Source organism: Scylla paramamosain, chromosome 15 (genome assembly GCF_035594125.1).
Source record: "Scylla paramamosain isolate STU-SP2022 chromosome 15, ASM3559412v1, whole genome shotgun sequence".
In the NCBI taxonomy this organism is placed as follows: Eukaryota; Metazoa; Arthropoda; class Malacostraca; order Decapoda; family Portunidae; genus Scylla; species Scylla paramamosain.
The window spans coordinates 21,088,512-21,112,935 of record NC_087165.1 but is presented as its reverse complement, the minus strand read 5'-3'; the positions used below and the strand labels follow the sequence as shown (position 1 = coordinate 21,112,935).

At 37.8% G+C, this 24,424-nt stretch overlaps 1 protein-coding gene and 1 long non-coding RNA gene across 3 annotated transcripts in view; one reads left to right on the top strand and one right to left on the bottom strand.

Annotated features, from left to right (window-relative positions):
• Positions 1-1,506: 1,506 nt before the first annotated feature.
• Positions 1,507-13,782, bottom strand: LOC135107636 (uncharacterized). Of its 2 annotated transcripts, XR_010271869.1 has the most exons (6): positions 13,722-13,782; positions 12,186-12,387; positions 8,643-8,769; positions 6,676-6,749; positions 5,488-5,663; positions 1,507-3,166 (listed from the first exon to the last, which is right to left on the bottom strand). It is a non-coding gene; the product is annotated as an uncharacterized LOC135107636 (long non-coding RNA). The 2 variants fall into 2 exon arrangements; XR_010271868.1 differs by lacking the exons at positions 1,507-3,166; positions 5,488-5,663; positions 6,676-6,749 and having other exon boundaries at positions 7,880-8,769; positions 13,722-13,781.
• The window catches only part of LOC135107635 (NPC intracellular cholesterol transporter 1-like), a 48,994-nt gene continuing 37,742 nt past the window's right edge, over positions 13,173-24,424 (top strand). Inside the window, exons 1-2 of the mRNA XM_064017705.1 lie at positions 13,173-13,315; positions 20,441-20,585. The gene's annotated coding sequence lies outside the window, so the exon portion shown is untranslated. The remainder of the gene's footprint in view (positions 13,316-20,440; positions 20,586-24,424) is intronic.

Sequence of the window (24,424 nt, the reverse complement as noted above, 5' to 3'; positions counted from 1 at the left end):
AGGTGCGCACGGCCGCTAGTCTGCGTCCATGCGTTCCAGCTCCATTCAGGTTCGAAAGGTTTGAGTGTATAGCTAAAGAAACTGAAGGCCGACGAAATCACTGATGAAGTCATTCTGATTGTCACTATCAGTGATTTCGTCGGCCTTCAGTTTCTTTAGCTATACACTCAAACCTTTCGAACCTGAATGGAGCTGGAACGCATGGACCCAGACTAGCGGCCGTGCGCACCTATCACAATCGTTGACACATTTTTTGTTCATCTTGGTTAATGTATACTTTGTTGCAGAGCTGGAGTGCGTGATATCGGTACACCATTGGCCTGTTCTGACGGTTTCACTGCTGTCAGGGTTGAGGACTCGAGAGGATTGTCTTCAGGTGTGTTCTTAATTGTCCACATACTTTGAATGTCTACTTGGGCAACACATTGAGTATCCAGATTACTTTAGTGACCAAGATAGGGAGTCCTAACGTGACCAAGGTGGTTAGTTCGTTAGGGAGAGGATAGATCCTCCATGCAACAGACTTGCATGCACTTGTGTTAGGGATCAGATATATACAAAATCGAGCCAAGAATTGTGTAAACATTAACGCACGTGTTTCCCCTCCCTCATGCCCAGGTGACAGGCACGATAATTTATCTAAATATCTCGTATGTATACATCATTGTTGAACTCTTGCAGATTGTGCTGAAGGAACCTGACCATCCCGTCTTGTCCATCTTGAAGGAAAGGGGTTCATTATCCACGACCTGCAAGGAGAGAAGTCATCCTGTTGCCTCGCATTCCCTCGTATCTAAGGGTGTCAACACAATGCGAGCTGTTACGTTCTGGTGACTCCGCAGGTCAAATGACTGTATTATCACTATTGACCGTATCAGGTCAAATGAATGTATTATCACTATTGACCGTATGAATAAAAAAAAAAATTCGTTAAGGTGTATTGTTTCTCCCAATGTTAAAATCCTGGATACTACACGTGTTCATTATAGTAGTTATTTATTTATTTATTTTTTTTTTTTTTGTGTAGTACTACTAGGGCGGCGTAGGTGTATTATTATTCTGTTGACATCAGACTAAGGAAAAAGACACAGAAAAACTGTCATATTTCTCTTTATTCACAATCTGAGGAACGGTATAAAAAAGTACCATATCATCAGTCAAACTGTCATATTTCTCTTTATTCACAATCTGAGGAACGGTATAAAAAAGTACCATATCATCAGTCAGTCATGCATTGTTGAAGTGTAAATTACACGAAAATCCTTGAAACTTTTTTTTTTCTGTCCTTTTCATGAATGATGAAATAGGCTTGCTTTTCAAATTGCATGAAAAAAGCTATATTTATAAATTACTGACTGCCCTTTTCTGCTTTTTTGCTAAAAATATGCCATTTTTTGCTGAAAATATTCCATTTTCCACCCTTTCCAAACTGTGCTAAGTCGAAAATACTCCAAAGACTCTCCGGAGATAAGGTGGATGGATATTGCTGAAAAAATAAGTCAAATAGTGTCCCTGAGATAGCTTTATTTATTTCATTAACACAATTACAATGTTTCTGGACAGTCTTTCAAGTATTTTTGACTTAGTACAATTTTATCAACACTTTTCTACAGTACCTCTATAAATCACATATTCATTCAACACTTGGAATACAGTACAACCTCTGTAGTACAATTTTTTCAACACTTGGACTACAGTACAACCTCTATAGTACAATTTTTTCAACACTTGGACTACAGTATCTCTATAGATCACATATTCATATCTATGGATTCATAAACTGGATTTTGAAATAAAAACTTAGATGGAAAACTTAGATGGTATACATCTTGATATTTCAGGTAAATGTGAACATATTATGGCCATAACTTTCTTACAACTCTTAACTTTGGATGGGATTTTTCTCCTATAAAACTAATTTATAGCAGATTTACTGTAGATAATCATTAGAAGCTCAATATATCTGAAACACTTTTTTCTTCAAATATTTCTTTTAAATGCCAATGAAACTGGTTAACACACAATCTTTCTGAACTTAATGTCACTTTACAAGAAAAACCAACAGATCTGGCTACAACAGATCACAACCTCCACATTCACCTCACCATCTTCATTTCAGTATATACGATACATAAGAACATAGGAAAAATATAAGAAACTGCAAGAAGCTGTCAGGCCCGCATGTGACAGTCCCTGCATGAAACATATCTACTTATTATAAGCTATCATCCTCATCCATAATTTATCTAATCTTTTAAGTGCTCTAAATGACTCACCATTAGCAACCTGATTACCAAGTTTATTCTATTCAAATTTAACTTGATCAAGCTTGCATTAATATTTACTAGTGTTCTATCCTGATTACTGATCCTTTGGATTTTGCAGTCACCCTTGTTATATCTCTTATAGACCTATACCATTTTAATCATTCTTCTCTATAGCATTTCTAACAGGAATATATCCTTCCTGATACTCATATTGGGACCACAAGGTCTGACCAATGCCAAACATAATTCTAATATTACTTCAGAACTTCTACTTTATTGTTCCTAAACATGAATCTTAATACCCAATATGCCTCATTTTTTGCCTCATTAGTAGTAAAGGGATTAATCTTAAATTGCATTTGCCATCTACCTGTCCATTCATTCATCCTCTCCAAGTCTGTCTACAATGCAAATGCCATATTAAACCATACCATATTAAGTCATGATTACACACATTCTGTGGCTAGCACCATCTGCACAACTTTAAAAGATAAACCTTGGACTACAGTAACTATACTACTGGTGTTACAAAAGTGCAGTCAGGAGCACACCATATCTCAGTGGCCTGTAAGCCTGTGGTGGATGACATCCCTCATCCTGGGGTACATGGCCACTGTGTCTCCATATTCTGCCTTCCCCAGGTATCCATCTATCAACCAAGCCACGGGAAGGATGAACAACTGGGCGTGCTGTGCATCAATTGCCCCAGCCTGGATTTGAACAGGAGCCTGCAGATTCATAGCCAGGCATGCTAGCCACTCCATCACGTGGGCATGTGCAGTGGCACCAGTGCATTAGTGTTACAGCAGGTACATTATCTTGACTCCTCACTGCTCCCTGTCTTGCACTTGCAGCATATGCATCTTTGAGAAGAGGCGTGCTGGTTGATGTCCAAAAACCTCAAGAAAAAAAAAAATATAATCAAATACCACATGAGACATCAGTGTAGAAGTTTCCTATAATGTGTACTATGTAACATGCATTGACATATTCTAGTAAATTCAAACTCAACTTTATATATTCATTTTTTCTGTATCTGGATCAAAGACTTGAACATGGAATACTGCACAGCAGTCAAATGTTTGTGCAATGAAAATTAGTTATCAGAGAATGGAAAATGATGTGAACTGTGGAGTTACTGAACGGGTGAAAAGGAACACATTGAGATGGTATGATCATAAAGAATGAAAAGTGAACATAATTAAGGATTATAATAGGAAAGAAAGCCATCTTAGAAGGTGGAAGGATAGGATAAAGAAGTAGAAAAGCTTTTTGTAGATGCTAAATACTCGAACAAGCAAAAAAGAAATGTTTGGATAAGGAGAGCTAATTCCCTGAGGAACGCTTCTGGAGGGAACAAGGTATCAGAGGCAGAAAGATAGATATATTTCTTGTGTGAAAGACCTGTGATCTCAGCCCTGTAGGCAAATTATACAAGAGGTATTTGGTGTATATGAAATATCTGCTACATCTGATAAGGGTGAAGGAATGAATACTGTAGTAGTAAATGGGCCAAACAGAACACATTCAGATGTTTTGTCCACTTGGAAGGGGTGTGATAAAATTAAGCAATATAACAAAGAATCTATACAACAAAATAAAATAATGACATGGATGTGAAAGAAGTCCTATTTGGTCCCAAACTTACCCTTGTCATCTGTAGTCTTAATGTTCTACATAAAAAAATTATCAGAATAATAACCAACAGTGATTACAGTGAACATACACCTGCACTATTTAAACAACTAAATATCTTAAACCTTGCTGACTTATCAAAACTCAGTATTGCATCTTACATGTACCAAAGAATAAATCCTAGTAACTACATTACACAACCTGTGCACAAATAACCAACCAGGAACCAGTACTCACTAAATATACCCAGACCCAATTTAACATTGTACAAACATTCAATAAAGTATCTAGGACCTAAAATATGGAATAATATACCATGTCATACCAAACACTCACCCAGCCTATCGTCTTTTAAAGACAAATTTAAGAGACACTTGTTGTCCTCTTACTAGTCACTCATTGCAATCTACAGATAATAAATACTGATACATTTCTACACTACTATCATAGATATTATAGTATTATTAAATTACATTACTAGAGTTACCATCATTGTGCTGTATTATTAGTATGATTTATATTAATAATAATAGTTCTTATTAGCTTGTATTACCTCTTCAACTATTTATAAAATATGTTATTCCCAAAATTTTAATTTTTACTTGCTATTGCCCATAAAGTTCCTGCTTGTAAAGGGCTGTTTGACCTATTAAAAACTGTATGTAATGATATATGCATACATGTCAAGCATAATAAAGTGTTTAAAGTGTTTAAAGTGTTTAAAGAGAAGACTAAATTTGAATATCTGAGAAAAAGACAATGATGGGATACTTGTGTTTATGGATTAGATTAGAACAATACACCCTATATGCTGTAAATCATAACCATAATTAGTAGCAATAAAAACCTAACAAAAGTAATACCCATTTTTTGCTCTGAAATATAATGTTTATCTATACAGCAGGCCAGCAATCTCACACAGGATGGCCCAGACAAATCGCCACACACTCATACACACATCATTCACATTCTTAGCCCAGTAAACTAGTGGTTGTGTACTACATCTCAAGAGCTTAGACAGAGCACAGCTGGTGACATACATACATCCATAGAAAGGCCTGATACCATACCCTGCACCCACTCCAATACTGAGACCATGACAGATGCAGGATACTTCCTATGGAATGCCACACACCCTAACTGGGCCATGCCAAGTAGAACTACACCCCCTCCCAGGGACCAACAACAGATCACCTGAGAACTAATGAAGATCTGCTGTTGCAGCTACAAGAACAAAACACAATTCCACACACAGTTTTTGATGCTGTGGTGCTGCACAACCACTACGCTGAATCAGGCCACGAATATAGCAAAAGACACATACTGAAACAGGTTTCAACCTTGCGGCTGGAATAAATAAGTGTTTTTCCAGTGTTTTCAAAAACCCGAGTTACGCAATCCTTGGGTTTAGTGCTATGCCTTCAGAAGAAAACAATCATTAAACTTGAGAGGGTACTGTAGTTCATCCACTCCAGGTGTGACTTTCCTATTAGGATAAATAAGTATGAGTATAAACATGTAAGAAAATAGACTGATTACATAATCAATTAAAAACTGCACACAAAAAAGCAGAGTTTAGCCTCACATTTTTAGAAGGTTCTGGGTGATTCTTGAGTCTAGCAGCAGGTAGTTCAGGCAGAACTTACTGGTGCTGTCCCTCCAGCATCAAGTGGGTCCAGTTGGGGGAAAGGAAGGCTCATTTCTTGCTCGATATCCAGGCTTGCCAAGGAACTGAATGTGACTGCCTCAACATCACACACTCTGCAGTATTTTGGTAACATTAAAAAAAAAGGAAATACACGATAAATACAGTTGCCTCTGTTACCCAATTACTGAGACATTCATTGCTTTTATGAAAGCAAAAGGTAAAATCAGCTTTGACTCTAAGCATTGTTATAAAAAAAAAAAAAAAAAAGTGGAATATTAGGCAAGACCTCATTCACAAAATACTTATTTCAGAACAATAAATGTTTTGTTAAATTACTCATGTTTTTATATGTCCTTTTGTTTCAACACTTTTATTGGTGGGAGGAGCTTTTCAGACTGTAAATATATTCCCTAGCCATGTGATATTGCAAGTTTTTAACAAGACATTTTTGCAAAGGGAAAATTTATCTCTACATCACTGATGTGGTTATTTGGAAATAAGTATACCAAAGCTATGAGCACAGAAAACTCCTCTACGCTAACTGAAAAGGGATTTATACTTAGGGAGACATGGGAGTACACAAAGCCTTTCTGTCTACCTCTACCCTCCTTATCACACACATCCACACAGCTGTCCTTCCCACATTATGCATTTAACTGACCTGTCACACCTAGTAACTCAACATTTTCAAGTGTCTTTCACCAATGCCTATCATATCCAAATTTGTGATGTATTAGTACCAAATTTTAGAGCTTCGCAGAGATGGAGGCAGAGGCAGACACCTATTTCTAATGAAATGTAGTTGCAAATAAAACTGAAATTAGGATATTAATTTTTCATGGATGTTGATGCATCTCTAGGTTATTTTTATCTTTATGTCCACAATTAAAGAAACAGATGTGTGCATTCTTTTCTTAAACCACATATTACACTTACACAGTAAAGAAGTGGTGAGTTTCAGGCACGCTTAACTGTAAATTACCTAAATAACATAGTACATGTAACTACTGCAAGAGAGAGAGAGAGAGAGAGAGAGAGAAATTTAAAAACAGGAGGACAGGGGCTAGGTGAAAGAAATGGAGAGGAAAAACAAAAGGAATTATGACAAAGAGAAGAGCAAAATACCATATGGGTGGAGATCTGCCACCCCTGCACTTCTTTGAAACAGCTGGATTATTATGCAGATGCAAAGTTTTTGTCTGAAAACAAGGAAGCAAATAGTAAAGCAGGCATTAATTTTAATGTGGAGGCTCTGTACAGGCAGATATCAAATACAGCACAATTCTGTACTCCTTTTCTTTAAAGCAATTACAACCCTTCTCCTCTAAATTTTATCTACCAAACTATTTGGATTCAAACAAACCACCCAAAGAATCACCTTCTTCCTTCTCTTCCTGCCTTTCCAGAGCAAAATGAAGTCATCTCCCTGCTAATGATTAGTTAAAAGTGAAACCCCAAAAGAAGTCACTGGCAGCTGGCAAAGCTAACACAGCTCTCATTCCCAGAGGAACAAAGGAACATCAGTCACAAGTTCCAATTCCTCCTGTCTTACATTCCATCCTTCATGACTGAACTATCTATCTACCAGGCTGGCAATCCCACACAGGGTGCCCCATACAAAAACCCACACTCATGCGCACACACACACACACACACACACACATCATTCACACTCTTAGTCCTGTCAGCACACATATCATTCACACTCTTAGCCCCTGTCAGTGGAAAGGTACAGTCTCATGGACCACCATACTACTACTATACTGAGTATATATTCTAGTACATAACCATTTTTCTTCATTTAGTGAACTATTACATTCAGTTGGACATTTACCTCTAACTCTATGAACAGTGAAAATCAAACACTTCCCCAGTAATCCCCTAAAGCACCATCACTTGCCAATATTTTTTTTACATTCACCAACTTAAGCCTTTTGCACACAGTATCATACAAACTTACTACCTTTTATAGGTCACTTGTTTCCTGCAATCACAACAGCATCTTCTACAAAACTGAATTGTGTTCAAGAACCAATTGTCTTTGACTCTATACATGCATTTGATTTCTGGACATTAAATAAATAAATAAAATAAAGTAAACAATAAAGATGAATGAAGTGGCTCTGTCACCTTGTAAGTTCCACAACACAAACACCATGATTGTGTTTTTTCTGATCTCCAAGGCATTTTTCATTAACATATTACCCATTTTTTGCTATTCATTTGTTTTCTATTCAAAATGAATAACAGCCAGCAGGATTTTAGCTGCTGAAAGAGATGGATAACAGTATGACTAGCAGCTGTTACTCAGAGGAATGCTTAAACAAGGTCCCATTTGTATATTTACTCTATTAATAAATGCATACAATTGAGCATGACTTATAAGTAATATCATCAATATAAAGGAATAGTGGCAAAGTAGTGACTGATATAATGAATGAATTACTTGCCTGAGAAGAAGAGAGGCTGCTAAGGAAAATAACAAAAATAGTGATTCTGTTGCATAAAGGATGGTACAAAAGTGAGCTGAAGAACTTGGCCCAAGGAATAAAACAGGTATGGTTTTAGTGCAGTTAGTTGACAGATTGTGTCCTCAGTCCATAATTCATGGGTTAGCATTTCCTTAGTAGTTTCCAGAAACTTTTCTTATCTTCTCCACTTCTTCATTACCTGAGCCATAAGAGCAGGCTATTACAGTCCACCTTTCCCACTGTGTTCGTCCTTCACAATCATAGCTATTCCCTCTCTTACACACATCCCATCACCAACTCATGATTCATGTCTTTCAAACTTATGGACTTTCCACAAAATGCAAGTCTCTTTCATGCATAGCACTTTCATATCTCCCCTCATACCATTTATATTGTGGCATGCTTAAGATACCCAATGAACCATTTTACTTTTTTTCCAAAATGTTATGTTCATGAAGTAGCAACTTCATAGTTATGTCAACCAGTCTAGCAGTTCTCCAAAGTAATGAATCCATGTAATGTAAACATGAAACGGAGAACCATATGCATATTTTATTTTAAGGTATTATTGGAATGAACACCAGAACAAATAAAAACCTAAATATTCAGTGTACAAACTACCCAGAGCTGAAATCACTGCAGCATCCTTTGTCCCTGCCTGCACTGGAATAGTGTTCTGGATGGCATGAAAGGGCACAACCCCTCACTCATCTGCCCATATTTCTTGAATCTTCTCAATTTTTCCATTCTGCAAAAAGGATTTCATTACAGTACAAAAGCACACAGGTCATGTTGCAACAGCCCTAAAAAAAATAGGATGCAACCAATTCCATGAAAGCAACACTTGCCACCACTCCTACACCCATCAGAGCCTGAAGACCAAATCCTAATTACACATCAACTGTGACTCCATCTCCACACAGATACAGACACTGGTTGAGTATATCACATCATGATTTTCAATCCTTTTTTTTTCCACATATTACCAATCCCTATCATATATCTGATCACATCCAACCAACAACTTGCAAACATTTTTACATATTAACATATCTAGCATTGTTTTTAATATCTCTTAATTATTTGTTGTTTCTATGTATTTTTGTGGCATCATACAGCTGGTAAAAAGATGTTTCTTGGGCCCCTCCACACTGCTGATCCCCTATTAGAAAAAATAACTATATAACTATACATAAGTAAGACTTGAGTGTATTTACATTATTGTATACAGGGAATGAAAAACATTCATGTGAGCCTGTTCCTTCAGCTCTTGTGCATTCCCTGGCCTGTACAAACTCTTCCTTTAGTCTATATCAGCTATCTTTATTTCAACGATGGAAGCTGTTTTATTCTATATTCTCAATATCTCATATTTCCTAACTTTTTTTTCTGTGTCAAAGATCTCCAATCTTGGAAGTGTTTACAAATCATATTGAGAGGCATTTGATGAAAGTCGTGAATGTCTATATGAAAGATTTGCTCAGTCTGGTACAGGTGAAGGAACAAATACAAATGGTGGACTTCAAGGACACCAGTAAAATTCACTCCTGTGATACTGAAGGATTCATTTATATTAGTTCTGAATTGTGGAGGTGGTGGTAAATCAAGAGAATACAATTTTACCCTGATGTTTCTGAACATATTTTACACTTTCTTATTACTCTTCTTACTATTTGCCTTATTTTAGGAATCCATCACTTCTTAGTATATACACTACCACAAAGTTAGTGCTATTTTATCTAGGATTTTTGTTCTTAATACCAAAAGGGGGATTTATAGTCACTTTCCCTAAAAATCTCTCACACTCACTCACTCCTGGTGTTTTGAACAACGCACTCTGCAGGCCTTAACTACACAGGCCCAGGAAACTCAATACAATGTGAATAAGGTGCAATAAGAATACCAAAACCAGACAAAGGAAGATGCTCTTTAGATCTACATAGAAGCAGATAGGGAATAAGAGGACCCTGGAAGGCTAAATACTGCGAAGTTGTGGTGGCCAATCACAGGCCACCAAACCAAGTGCGGAAGAATCTCAATGCCATCCTCAGCCCCCACACCATCCACCTTGCTCTCTCTCTCTCTTGCTGTGAGCAGCTACAGGGAAAGACGATGACCCAAATCACTCTCCTCTACTGCCCCATGGACCTAACCAGGCATCAAGGAAGGCAGGTACACTGTGTCGATAGAGTGGAGGTGAGTTGAATCAAGAAGAGAGGAGAGGAAACAGGACCGTGCAAACAGTGCAGCTGAGACAAGGTCAGCCCAGGTCATCCCAGGGTTGCAAGGTGATGCCATGCAGACGTCAAAAGACAGATGGAGGATTGCCAGGGTTGCACCTGCAGACTCTTCATGCCTCTTAACACCATCACCTACTCCTGCTATGGTGTACCTGCTGACAAAGACATATGCTTGGGTGGCTGCCGACCTGCCTTCAATCGCCACACGGACGTCCACCCACGCCATTAAAACAGATAAGCACTCCCAGGATCCTTAGTTGTTTTTTTCTAGTTAGTTTAGTGAGGTGTTACCCCAGAAGGGTATTTGAAGTAGGCAGGCATCTTCCTCAGCCTATTATATCTTATTTCTCTTATTGATGTTAACTGGCTGTGATTTCTTTTTTTGAGTGCTAGTAAAGTATTTATTTATTTATTTTTTATTTATTTTTTTTCATTTAAACTGGTTTTGTTTGTTTGATTTTGAAAGTTTAAAGCTTCAACATGCTCATGTTCCAAAAACTAAAATTATCAATTATCGCTAGTTTGGAACCCAAAAGTATTGGTGATACTGATGAATCAATAATGTGGAAAATATAATTATTGGATAACCGACATCTCAATATTGTTATAGCAATAAATTATCACTATAACGCCCACATATGCAGAGTACACACCATAGGTGGGCATTATCACAATAAATTATTGTGATAATTTATTGTAATAGTGCTATTGGATTATCAGTTATTCAATAGTTATTTTCCCTACATTATCGATTCTTCGATATTGCCGGTACTTTTGGTTCCAAATTAGTGATAATCAATAATTTTAGTTTTTGAAACATAAACATGTTTAAGTTTTTAACTTTCAAAATCAAATGTAGTTATTCTAATTAAAAGTGTACTTTTCATTGGTAAAGAGACAGGATAAACACTTAATTTGAAATTTTTTTCCAAGATTTTTTTTTTTTCATTTTCTAAGATAAAGATAAAAATAAAGATTTTGGGTTTATTGATTTTACTCAAAATATCAATATCCTTATCGCCAGTATCAAAATTTTGGATTTATCGATTTATTAGTTATCAGTTGTCAGGTGATAAATTCATTGCCAGTTATCAATAATCAGTTATCGACGATAAGGTTATCATCATCGATTTGTCAGTTACCATGATAATTTTTTTCATTATCACGCCCAGCTATGGTAGTGTGATTTATTCACTGAGCAACCTCACCTCTATGGACACAACATACTGGAGTCTGTTGACTATAAGTTGGACATGTGATAAGATAGGCATTGGAGAGCTTCTCTCTGTTTAGCTGTCAAATCCTGTTGTTGCAAGCTAGATCCTGTTTGATTGGTTCATTTTCTTCAGGAACAGTTTTGTCAGAGTTTAAAAAGGTAAGACACAAATTTACTAAACTCAAAATCTGATTCAAGTCCTCTGATGATTACCAAAGCTCCTTTTTTTTTTCCCTCCACCTGATCTACACAGCTTCCTCAGGGAGGTGGTGTCTGATTTACAACCGAGTTGAGCAATGGAAGAGCAAAGCAAGGGGGGTATTCTGAGCAGTAGATCTGTATTACTGAAGTCTTTAATTTCGTCAGATAGCCTTGTTATTCCACGGCTCGACAGTTTAAAAGCAACTGGTTTAATATTTTGTCATCTGTAGTAGATTCGTTACAACTGTGTAGCGAAAATAAGTACGTACATGGGAGCTCATGCAAGAGACGCCATGTTTTGAACAAATAAATAAATAAATAAATAAATAAATAAATAATAATAACCTTGTTATAAGGGCCTGGTGAGAGTCCAGAATCCAGACTGCACAGAGCTCGTGCTCCGGAGTCGTCACTGCCTGTATGCAAGCCACACAACCACCACAGTGGAACACACTACAGTACTGAGAACACTCGACACCACCCACCGCCTGAACAGTTCCTACATACCTGTCATTCTGGAGCTTGCAACCTTCGCCCCTCTCGGGAGGGTCAGCTCAACACTGGCCAAGCTGCAATCGCAAGATGACCTGCCGTTCATGACGCAGGTTCCAGAGAATGCTAGCTGCTATGTACCGTCGGCTAGTATGTACCGGCTCCTATGAACCACTGCTTTGGCTTATATGTACCAAAAAAGGCTGCTACATACCAGCTATCAAGTAGGGAGATAAAAATTAATATTGTAAGAAAAAAGTAATAAAAAAACATTAAAATATAAAACACGAAAAAAATGAAAAAAAAAAAATGAATAAATAAAACTGTATTGTCAACTAATACAATCAATAGAATTCAGCATACACTGATTTAATACAGGCTTAGTCCTCAGCATGATCCATGAGTTCAGCACAAGTTAAAAAATGCATCGGTTTCTCTCTCTCTCTCTCTCTCTCTCTCTCAATAGTTACACGGGTTTTCAAGGGTGTTTTTACGGTTCTAGTGACAGATTAACATAGTTTCTACATTACTAACAGGAGAAACTTGCTTTTAAAAGGCTGTCATTGAAGTAATAGTTTCTTAAGGGTGTTTTCACAGTTCTAGTGACAGATCTACATTTCTATTCTAGTGACAGATCTACAACATTTCTATATTATTAACAGGAGAAACACTCTTGAAAATCCTGGTAATTATCATTTTGGCTTTGAGAAACAGTCGTGAGAGAGAGAGAGAGAGAGAGAGAGAGAGAGAGAGAGAGAGAGAAGCATTTTAATCGAGCCTATCCTGCGCTCGTTCGTGTTTGCTGCGGTGACACGGTGCAGCAGCGAGTGAAATTTTACTTCATAATCACGTAGTCGTAGTGGGTGTGGAGTGGGGAAAGGGAAGTGAGGATATTATATGACATATTATTTGATAACATGTCACCTTTAGAGAGTGTTAGTGTGTGTAATAGTGAGTGTGGTTGGAGCAGTGATACGTGGCGCTGGGGAGGGAGAGCGGGTGGCTGGCTGGCTGGCTACTTTGTTTTGGTCAACACTGGTCAGTCTTGCCCCACACGCTCTTTTAACCAATGTTTCCGTATTCCCGGCAGCTTTTCCCTGTACCGAGCACCGCCAAGCATCACCAGAGAGGCACGAATACGTAAGGTGAGTCCAGCGGTGCAAGCCTCACCACAGTCAGCCTTCCTGCCTTCACTACATCCCCCTCCTCCCTGTTGTCTCGTTTATTTAGGTTTTATTATTCGTCTTTTTTAGGCATGTTTTAAGGTTGTTGACTTATTTTTAGAGTTTGTTCACATCTGAGTCTGGAAACTTAGAGATTTAGGCAAATAATGAAAGATTAGTTAATTTGTAAACAAGCTGTCTGCTGAGGTAGAGGCAGGATGTCAGTGTTTTCAGCCATTATTTGCTTCGTCTCTCATTTACTGTAAGCCAAACATGTCATAAGATGGAACCACATGTCTGGCCTTCATATTCGCTGGTCAGATAAATCCACCATTGCCTACTTTTGGTCTCATGAACGAATAATTAAGGCAACATGGCCGCTGCCTACCCCACTAAGGTCTCCGCCGAGGGCCGCCATGATGGACTGCTGCCTGAGCCAACTTGTTGGGTTCCAATATTTTTTTGAATTTTTCTGAATGACTTTATTTGGCTTCTATAGTAAGTTTTTATGATTTATAAAAATATTTCGTTGCTTTTGAAGTGCGTTTCTTGCCTCAGTTAAGTAAATGTGGTGAATTTGCTGCTGTTTTTTGCATAAATATAGGACTGTTTTTACGGTGAAATTTACCCAACCCGGTTTTTTGGCTCTTTTATTTAAGGCTGTAATGAAGGTTTTATTGCTTCAAAAAATCGTTTATGATATTTAAAGTGTTTTGCGTTTCTGATGAGCTAAGTGTGTGGAATCTAAAATAGCTTTTGATGCCGTTAAAAGTGGTGATTTTGCCATTTTTTTGATTTTTTATTTGAATATCTTAGCTTGTAACTAACTTTGCATTGTTTAGAAAAACAATTCAGATTTTTTAAAATGTTTTTTCATTGGTGTAAAATGAAATGGGTGGACTTTTCAATGATTTTAATGGTGTCAAAGATTCAAGACTTTTTACATATTTCATATTAATATTTCTTTACAACTACTCAGGCTGGTGATGTTTTGATATTGTGAATATTAGTTAAAGTAATTGTCAAGTCAGAATATATAAGGCATTCGAGCCTAGGTTCGTTTTTTCTAGGGGTCAATTTTGAAATGAAATATGTTACGTACGCCAGCCAGCGGGGCGCCGGCAGCCCCCGCCCGTGACGTCATCAATGGTCCTGGGACTCGCTCGGATACAGTCTCCTCTTCAGTATTTACCGTAATTTCCAGTGTTTTTCCAGGTGTTTCCAAGCTCAGGTACGTAGGTAGTAGTAGTAGGAGAAAAATAGATAAATGGAGGAGGAGGAGGAAGTAGTAAGGAGAAATGGAGGAGAAGGAGGAGGGGGCATGATAGGTAAATACCAAGAAGACTATGTTTAGCTTAGTTTTCCTTCCTGCCCTGCTTTTTCTCTGTAATATTTCATGTGTTTTGGGTGTTTTAAGTGTGTTTTGGATGTATTTAGGAGTGTTGTGGAGTGTTTTGTGAATGTTTAAGTGTGTTTAGGATGTATATTTGCTATTATATCTGTGTTTTGTGTGAATTTAGGGTGTTTAAAGTGTGGCTTAGGATGTTTTTAGGTGTATTTTACGTGTATTTAGTCTTGTAAAGTGTTTTGAGTATATTGTGGAGTGTTTTGGGTGTGTTTGGAGGCATATTGAGGTGTTGTGAGTTTGTTATGAGTTTATTTAGGGTGTTTCAAGTGTTTCGGGTGAGTTTGGATGTGTGTCGGGTCTTTTATTTGAGTTTGCCTGGGGTGTTCTGGGTGCGGTAGTAGTAGTAGAAGGAGAAAAATAGATAAATGGAGGAGGAGGAGGAAGTAGTAAGGAGAAATGGAGGAGAAGGAGGGTGCATAGAAGGTAAATACCAAGAAGACCATGTTTAGCTTAGTTTTTCTTCCTGCCCTGCTTTTTCTTTGTAATATTTCATGTGTTTTGGGTGTATTTAGGAGTGTTGTGGAGTGTTTTGTGAATGTTTAGGTGTGTTTAGGATGTATATTTGCTATTATATCTGTGTTTTGTGTGAATTTAGGGTGTTTAAAGTGTGGCTTAGGATGTTTTTAGGTGTAATTTACGTGTATTTAGTCTTGTAAAGTGTTTTGAGTATATTGTGGAGTGTTCTGGGTGTGTTTGGGGGCATATTGAGGTGTTGTGAATTTGTTATGAGTTTATTTAGGGTGTTTCAAGTGTTTCGGGTGAGTTTGGATGTGTGTCGGGTCTTTTATTTGAGTTTGTGTGGGGTGTTCTGGGTGCGGTAGTAGTAGTAGAAGGAGAAAAATAGATAAATGGAGGAGGAGGAGGAAGTAGTAAGGAGAAATGGAGGAGAAGGAGGAGGGGGCATAGCAAGAAGACCATGTTTAGCTTAGTTTTTCTTCCTGCCCTGCTTTTTCTCTGTAATATTTCATGTGTTTTGGGTGTTTTAAGTGTGTTTTGGATGTATTTAGGAGTGTTGTGGAGTGTTTTGTGAATGTTTAAGTGTGTTTAGGATGTATATTTGCTATTATATCTGTGTTTTATGTGAATTTAGGGTGTTTAAAGTGTGGCTTAGGATGTTTTTAGGTGTATTTTACGTGTATTTAGTCTTGTAAAGTCTTTTGAGTATATTGTGGAGTGTTTTGGGTGTGTTTGGGGGCATATTGAGGTGTTGTGAGTTTGTTTTGAGTTTATTTAGGGTGTTTCAAGTGTTTCAGGTGAGTTTGGATGTGTTGGGTCTTTTATTTGAGTTTGTGTGGGGTGTTCTGGGTGCGGTAGTAGTAGAAGGAGAAAAAATAAATAAATGGAGGAGGAGGAGGAAGTAGTAAGGAGAAATGGAGGAAAAGGAGGAGGGGGCATAGCAGGTAAATACCAAGAAGACCATGTTTGGCTTAGTTTTTCTTCCTGCCCTGCTTTTTCTCTGTAATATTTCATGTGTTTTGGGTGTTTTAAGTGTGTTCTGGATGTATTTAGGAGTGTTGTGGAGTGTTTTGTGAATGTTTAAGTGTGTTTAGGATGTATATTTGCTATTATATCTGTGTTTTGTGTGAACTTAGGGTGTTTAAAATGTGGCTTAGGATGTTTTTAGGTGTATTTTATGTGTATTTAGTCTTGTAAAGTGTCTTGAGTATATTGTGGAGTGTTTTGGGTGTGTTGTGAGTTTGTTTTGAGTTTATTTAGGGTGTTTCAAGTGTTTCGGGTGAGTTTGGATGTGTGTCGGGTCTTTTATTTGAGTTTGTGTTGGGTGTTCTGGGTGCGGTAGTAGTAGTAGGAGAAAAATAGATAAATGGAGGAGGAGGAGGAAGTAGTAAGGAGAAATGGAGGAGAAGGAGGAGGGGGCATAGCAGTTAAATACCAGGAAGACCATGTTTAGCTTAGTTTTTCTTCCTGCCCTGCTTTTTCTCTGTAATATTTCATGTGTTTTGGGTGTTTTATGTGTGTTTTGGATGTATTTAGGAGTGTTTTGCGAATGTTTAAGTGTGTTTAGGATGTATATTTGCTATTATATCTTTGTTTTGTGTGAATTTAGGGTGTTTAAAGTGTGGCGTAGGATGTTTTTAGGTGTATTTTATGTGTACTTAGTCTTGTAAAGTGTTTTGAGTATATTGTGGAGTGTTTTGGGTGTGTTCGGGGGCATATTGAGGTGTTGTGAGTTTGTTTTGAGTTTATTTATGGTGTTTCAAGTGTTTTGGGTGAGTTTGGATGTGTGTCGGGTCTTTTATTTGAGTTTGTGTGGGGTGTTCTGGATGTGGTAGTAGTAGTAGAAGGAGAAAAATAGATAAATGGAGGAGGAGGAGGAAGTAGTAAGGAGAAATAGAGGAGAAGGAGGAGGGGGCATAGCAGGTAAATACCAAGAAGACCATGTTTAGCTTAGTTTTTCTTCCTGCCCTGCTTTTTCTCTGTAATATTTATGTGTTTTGGGTGTTTTAAGTGTGTTTTGGATGTATTTAGGAGTGTTTTGGAGTGTTTTGTGAATGTTTAAGTGTGTTTAGGATGTATATTTGTTATTATATCTGTGTTTTGTGTGAATTTAGTGTGTTTAAAGTGTGGCTTAGGATGTTTTTAGGTGTATTTTATGTGTATTTAGTCTTGTAAAGTGTCTTGAGTATATTGTGGAGTGTTTTGGGTGTGTTTGGGGGCATATTGAGGTGTTGTGAGTTTGTTTTGAGTTTGTTTAGGGTGTTTCAAGTGTTTCGGGTGAGTTTGGATGTGTCGGGTCTTTTATTTGAGTTTGTGTTGGGTGTTCTGGGTGCGGTAGTAGTAGTAGAAGGAGAAAAATAGATAAATGGAGGAGGAGGAGGAAGTAGTAAGGAGAAATGGAGGAGAAGGAGGAGGGGGCATAGCAGTTAAATACCAGGAAGACCATGTTTAGCTTAGTTTTTCTTCCTGCCCTGCTTTTTCTCTGTAATATTTCATGTGTTTTGGGTGTTTTAAGTGTGTTTTGGATGTATTTAGGAGTGTTTTGCGAATGTTTAAGTGTGTTTAGGATGTATATTTGCTATTATATCTGTGTTTTGTGTGAATTTAGGGTGTTTAAAGTGTGGCTTAGGATGTTTTTAGGTGTATTTTACGTGTACTTAGTCTTGTAAAGTGTTTTCAGTATATTGTGGAGTGTTTGGGTGTGTTTTGGGGTCATATTGAGGTGTTGTGAGTTTGTTATGAGTTTTTTTAGGGTGTTTCAAGTGTTTCGGGTGAGTTTGGATGTGTGTCAGGTCTTTTATTTGAGTTCGTGTGGGGTGTTCTGGGTGCGTTAGTAGTAGTAGAAGGAGAAAAATAGATAAATAAAGGAGGAGGAGGAAGTAGTAAGGAGAAATGGAGGAGAAGGAGGAGGGGGGCATAGCAGGTAAATACCAAGAAGACCATGTTTAGCTTAGTTTTTCTTCCTGCCCTGCTTTTTCTCTGTAATATTTCATGTGTTTTGGGTGTTTTAAGTGTGTTTTGGATGTATTTAGGAGTGTTGTGGAGTGTTTTGTGAATGTTTAAGTGTGTTTAGGATGTATATTTGCTATTATATCTGTGTTTTATGTAAATTTAGGGTGTTTAAAGTGTGGCTTAGGATGTTTTTAGGTGTATTTTACGTGTATTTAGTCTTGTAAAGTGTTTTGAGTATATTGTGGAGTGTTTTGGGTGTGTTGTGAGTTTGTTTTGAGTTTATTTAGGGTGTTTCAAGTGTTTCGGGTGAGTTTGGATGTGTCGGGTCTTTTATTTGAGTTTGTGTGGGGTGTTCTGGGTGCGGTAGTAGTAGTAGAAGGAGAAAAATAGATAAATGGAGGAGGAGGAGGAAGTAGTAAGGAGAAATGGAGGAGAAGGAGGAGGGGGCAAAGCAGGTAAATACCAAGACCATGTTTAGCTTAGTTTTTCTTCCTGCCCTGCTTTTTCTCTGTAATATTTCATGTGTTTTGGGTGTTTTAAGTGTGTTTTGGATGTATTTAGGAGTGTTGTGGAGTGTTTTGTGAATGTTTAAGTATGTTTAGGATGTATATTTGCTATTATATCTGTGTTGTGTGTGAATTTAGGGTGTTTAAAGTGTGGCTTACGATGTTTTACGTGTATTTAGTCTTGTAAAGTGTTTTGAGTATATTGTGGAGTGTTTTGGGTGTGTTTGGGGGCATATTGAGGTGTTGTGAGTTTGTTATGAGTTTATTTAGGGTGTTTCAAGCGTTTCGGGTAAGTTTGGATGTGTGTCGGGTCTTTTATTTGAGTTTGTGTGGGGTGTTCTGGGTGCAGTAGTAGTAGTAGGAGAAAAATAGATAAATGGAGGAGGAGGGTGAAGTAGTAAGGAGAAATGGAGGAGAAGGAGGAGGGGGTATAGCAGGTAAATACCAAGAAGACCATGTTTAGCTTAGTTTTTCTTCCTGCCCTGCTTTTTCTTTGTAATATTTCATGTGTTTTGGGTGTATTTAGGAGTGTTGTGGAGTGTTTTGTGAATGTTTAAGTGTGTTTAGGATGTATTTTGCTATTGTATCTGTGGTATGTGTGAATTTAGGGTGTTTAAAATGTGGCTTAGGATGTTTTTAGGTGTATTTTATGTGTATTTAGTCTTGTAAAGTGTTTTGAGTATATTGTGGAGTGTTTTGGGTGTGTTTGGGGGCATATTGAGGTGTTGTGAGTTTATTTTGAGTTAATTTAGGGTGTTTCAAGTGTTTCGGGTCTTTTATTTGAGTCTGTGTGGGGTGTTCTGGGTGTGTCTTAGTGTGGTTTGGGCGTATCCTAATGTGGGATGTTTTTTGTGTGTTTGAATGAGTTTTGGGATGCTTTGGGTGTGTTTTGGCTGTTTTGATTGTTTAGGTGAGTTTTGTGGGTAGTTTGAGGTGTTTTGAGTATATTTTGGATGTTTGAGTGTGTTTTGGGTGAGTTTTATTGGTATTCTAGGGTGTTGTGGGGTGTTTTGGGTGTGTTTTGGATGTTTTTAGTGTATTTCAGTTGTGTTGCATGAGTTTTGTGGGTATATCAGGGTGTTTTGAGTGTGTTGGATGAGTTTTGTGGGTATATCAGGGTGTTTTGAGTGTCTTGGATGTTTTCAGCATGATATAGGTATATTTGAGTGAGTTTTATGGATATTTTGAGGTGATGTGGGGTGTTTTGAGCATGTTTTTGGATGAATAATATGTGTTTTGTGTGTTTCTGGGTGAGTTTTGTGGGTACATTTGGGTGTTGTGGGGTATTTTGAGTGTGTTTGGATGTTAAGCATGTCTTAGGTGTGATTGGATGAGTTTTGTTATATTTAGGGGTGTTTTGAGTGTGGTTTGGGTGAGTTTTGTTGTATTTAGAGTGCTTTGTGTGCAGTACCAGAAGGATAACTGAGGGTGCAGGTCCAATGGAGTTTCAAAGAAAATAGAAAGTCCACTGGAGTTTCAAAGCAAATAATGAGTAGGTCCATTGGAGTTGCTAAGTTGTCCATTGTTTGGTGCTTAGTTAATTTCTTGTAGGCTATCATAGATTCTCTCTCTCTCTCTCTCTCTCTCTCTCTCTCTCTCTCTCTCTCTCTCTCTCTCTCTCTCTCTCTCTCTCTCTCTCCCTTTTCCATAAGTTGTTAATTTATCTGTATTTTGTTTACGATAATAATGGTTCATAGCAGCCAGGTACATAGCAGCCATAGATGGTACATAGCAGCCAGTGGTACACAGCAGCCAATGCTACATAATGGCCTGTTACCGTTCCAGAGTGGGGGAAGCAATGAGTGTCACAGATTCATTCTTTTCGAATTTTCTTGCACCCCTCCACCCCTGACCCTCCCCCCGTTCGGCGTTCAGCGGTTCAACTCCAATTGCCGGTGCCGCGGCACCGGCGTGAAGCTGAAAGAAAAAGGTAATATTACATTCCTTGGTTGAGAGGGTTTCATTCTTGTCTAGTTTCCTAATACACCTACAGCACCCTGTTTACACTGCCACGCTTATTGTATCTTAATGACCACTAAGTAACAATTATACATATTTGATTATCATGTTATTTTCCAAGGATTCTACCTGTACCTTTCTTGATATTTTCTAAACACTAATAATATTTCTTCAGACCTTCAAAGCTCTCTTTCTCTCTTCACTTGTTATTCCCTTTACCTTTCTCCTTCAACATTCTCTTGGTTTTCTTTCTTGTTTTATCACCAGCGCTACTCCTACTCGTCCTCCTGCATAACCCTCTGACCCCTGTCCTCCACCATTTCTTTTCGGTTTTTTTTTTTTTTTTTTTTTTTTTTTTTTTGAGAGAGAGAGAGAGAGAGAGAGAGAGAGAGAGAGAGAGAGAGAGAGAGAGAGACTGTATCTTCGGTATTATTTTAGTCTTGTCCTTGGAACAACGGCAATTTTTACCTCTCATCAGATACACCCTTTTATTCTGAGTATTTTCAACCCAACACATATGCCTCCGGAATTTGTTATAACGCCGCAAACCACCAAAAATGAATAGGAAGCTGCCTACCACTGCTGCGGATCTATTTCAAATTTACAAGTTCAGTTGGGTTAGGTTTAGTTATGTTAGGTTTTGACTACGGTTTGTTAGGTTTAGTTGGGTTAGAATGTTAACAAGAGCATGATCAAGAACATGGTGGCCATCACTGCTTGAGACAGGCAAGAACGTAAAATTTTACCAAGATTGTCTTCTTTCATCTTAGACAAAAAGTATATAATAACTTACCTCTGTCAACCACCAGTAATTCGAACTTGTCCTCCTCATCCTCCTTTACCTTGTGTATCATTTTCCCATTCTGCATCACCTCCTCCTCCAGCGCTTAATTTATACTTCAAAACGAAGCACGAATCAAACAAACACACGAGAATGGGAAATTTGCAATTATTCTCAGGTTCACGCAGTAAAAAAAAAAAAAAATCCGATTCTTTAGTTTTACCACGTCACCGTACTGCCTGTCACCACCACACACTCGCGCACACTGACAGGCAACAGTTTCACAGGATTCAAGTGTTCAGTGTTCATTCGAGTATCCGAAAATTCTTCCACAGTGAACCCTAAGCAACTACTTTCCAATGCAACGAACAGGTCTCTTGGTATCACTTCTTCCTGATTAGGATCCTATGTTACTTTGCTACTTGCCGTTTTGTTTTGTACATACATATAAGAATGAAAGGAAAATAGTTTCATTCATGCAATTACGGGGAGACGGTGACCGAGTGGAGATGGTATTCTCAGTAAAGTAAAGTAAAGTAAAGGTGGATTGTGTCTGGTAGTTGCAGGAAAGAATTTGTCTTCAGTAAGTATATTTGAATATGTGTCCCCCAGTAGAAACAAGCTGAATTTGTGTTCCCGGCAGGTATAAGCTCTTTCCTCAGTAAGACATACAAACTTAATCTATTTTAGGAACTAGCACCTCAGTGGGCCTATTTTTCCTATTCCTTTTGTCACCCTAGGCCAGTCATCTAATACTAGTATAGATTTTGATTAACAAGTAAACTCAATACCATCATGTAGAGAGTAACAGTATACAACATTACAACCAGACAGTATTGAATTAAATGCCTTCCTTGTGGCAGGATAAACTGGTGTAGCTGTGTGGCATTGATGAGTGCCGGAGAAGAATGGTGGGTGTGAGCACCTCTGCGTCACCACTTGGGAGCCGCACTACTACTGCCAGTGCCTGTGCCTCGCCTCCCACACCCTCTCTCTCTCTCTCTCTCTCTCTCTCTCTCTCTCTCTCTCTCTCTCTCTCTCTCTCTCTGTTACTATTACTACGACGAACCAAACCAAACTTAGCCTAATCTAACCACCACCACCACTACTACTACTACTACCTCTGATGAATATATATATATATATATATATATATATATATATATATATATATATATATATATATATATATATATATATATATATATCCCATTTCAAGATGTATTGTTATAACTTGCGTGCACACACACACACACACACGTTAATGTTGTTTCCTACTACATTATGACAACTTGACAATTTAATGCCACACTGGTTTGACTTGAGAGCTTAACAACGTAAGACAGCTTAATACATTAATGCGCTGCTACGATAACTTGACTTTACGAGTGCCTTGAAAAACCCATCATATCCCGTTCCTGTGACTGATATACGAGGTGATGTAATAAGTGGAATGACTTGGCGTTTCTATGTATCTGGGGACTAATCGCAATGCACATGGGGGTGCATTGGTTATCTACGTGATGACCTACACAAAATAAAGGTACCAGCGGTGATCACGTGGCTGTGCAGCACACACGAAGTCATTAAGAGTGCAAGATAAATGCTCTAGCCGCCGCCTTCAGGCAACATCCTCAATGAACACATAAATGTTCTTCGTACACGGGCATCACATTCAATATATAGACATGTCCAACACATTACACAAATAACATGTTGAATGGAGACAGACGGTGTGTGTGTGTGTGTGTGTGTAGTAAACATTTTTGTAAATCTTGAACATTTTAGTTAAGAGAGACCTGTCATGAAGGAGGCCCGCCACCTTCCTCTGAGACAGTATTTTGGGTACCAATATAAAGAACAAATAGACTTGGGAAGTCACAACATCTACTTGATCAATAACGGACGAATACATACTAGACCTAACAAAGGCAACATGAAAATAAACGAAGGCAAAGTGTACAAGCAGGAACATACTGAAGGGGGAGATTAGAAAATATATAAATTAATCTATAATCGCTAAACTTCATTAAACGAGCAAGAAACATGGATATTATTTTAGTTTTTTTTTTTTTTTTTTTTTTTTTTTTTCCAAGGGCGTAGCCGAAAAAATTGTTTAGCCATAAAAGCTTTGACTTACTAAGGGATGTTTGTCTCCTTCAGTTATTCATAAGAACAAATATACGGTTCTTACGAAAAATATAATAACTTGATTAAAGAAATAACAAACATTTATTTCGTGGAGTCGTTGTTTTTGTCATGGCGGTAGACAGCTTTGGTGTCAGCAATGTAATGTCACCTGCTTCACAACGAAATAAACACCGCAAGCATCATATAATCCCTTTGTATCCTTCATTTTATTTATTTATTTATTTTTATTTTTTTCCAATCGTTGAATCTTTATGTGAACTTGGAAATCCAGCTTAAGAAGAAACAGTGGAGGAAGAAGATTAATCAGAAGCGGAAAGAAGGAACGGACAAGAAGAAAGCAGAACGCTCTTATCTTCTTACTCTCCGCTTCTTCTTCTTCTTCTTCTTCTTCTTCTTATTATTATTATTATTATTATTATTATTATTATTATTATTATTCTTTTAAGCTCGATGCAGTAAAGTGAAGGTCATGGTCAAGCACAGGCTCTTCTTTCATGGCAACTCTTAAAACCAGGTATAGTCAAGGGAACAGAACACCGCAACTGATTTGCACCCGAGCGAACATAAACATTACGCGTCAGGGCCTGCTTCTGCTGCACCATTAGTATAGGTTTTACACCCGTGGTCATGTTTCAGAATCTTATGTAAACTACTTTTAACAGCACTTAACGGTAATTATTTGGGGTTTTCAGGGTGTTTTCCTGATTCTGATAATAGTTTGACAAGGACTATGTATCGTTAGTAGGAAAACACCCATAAGAACCAGACTAATAATATGTGGCCTTCGAAAATAGTCCTGATGAGAGAATAAAACTTGAGAATGCAGCCCTGAGCGAAAATGGTGGAATATTTGTGATGTGATGAAGTACGGTTACGCA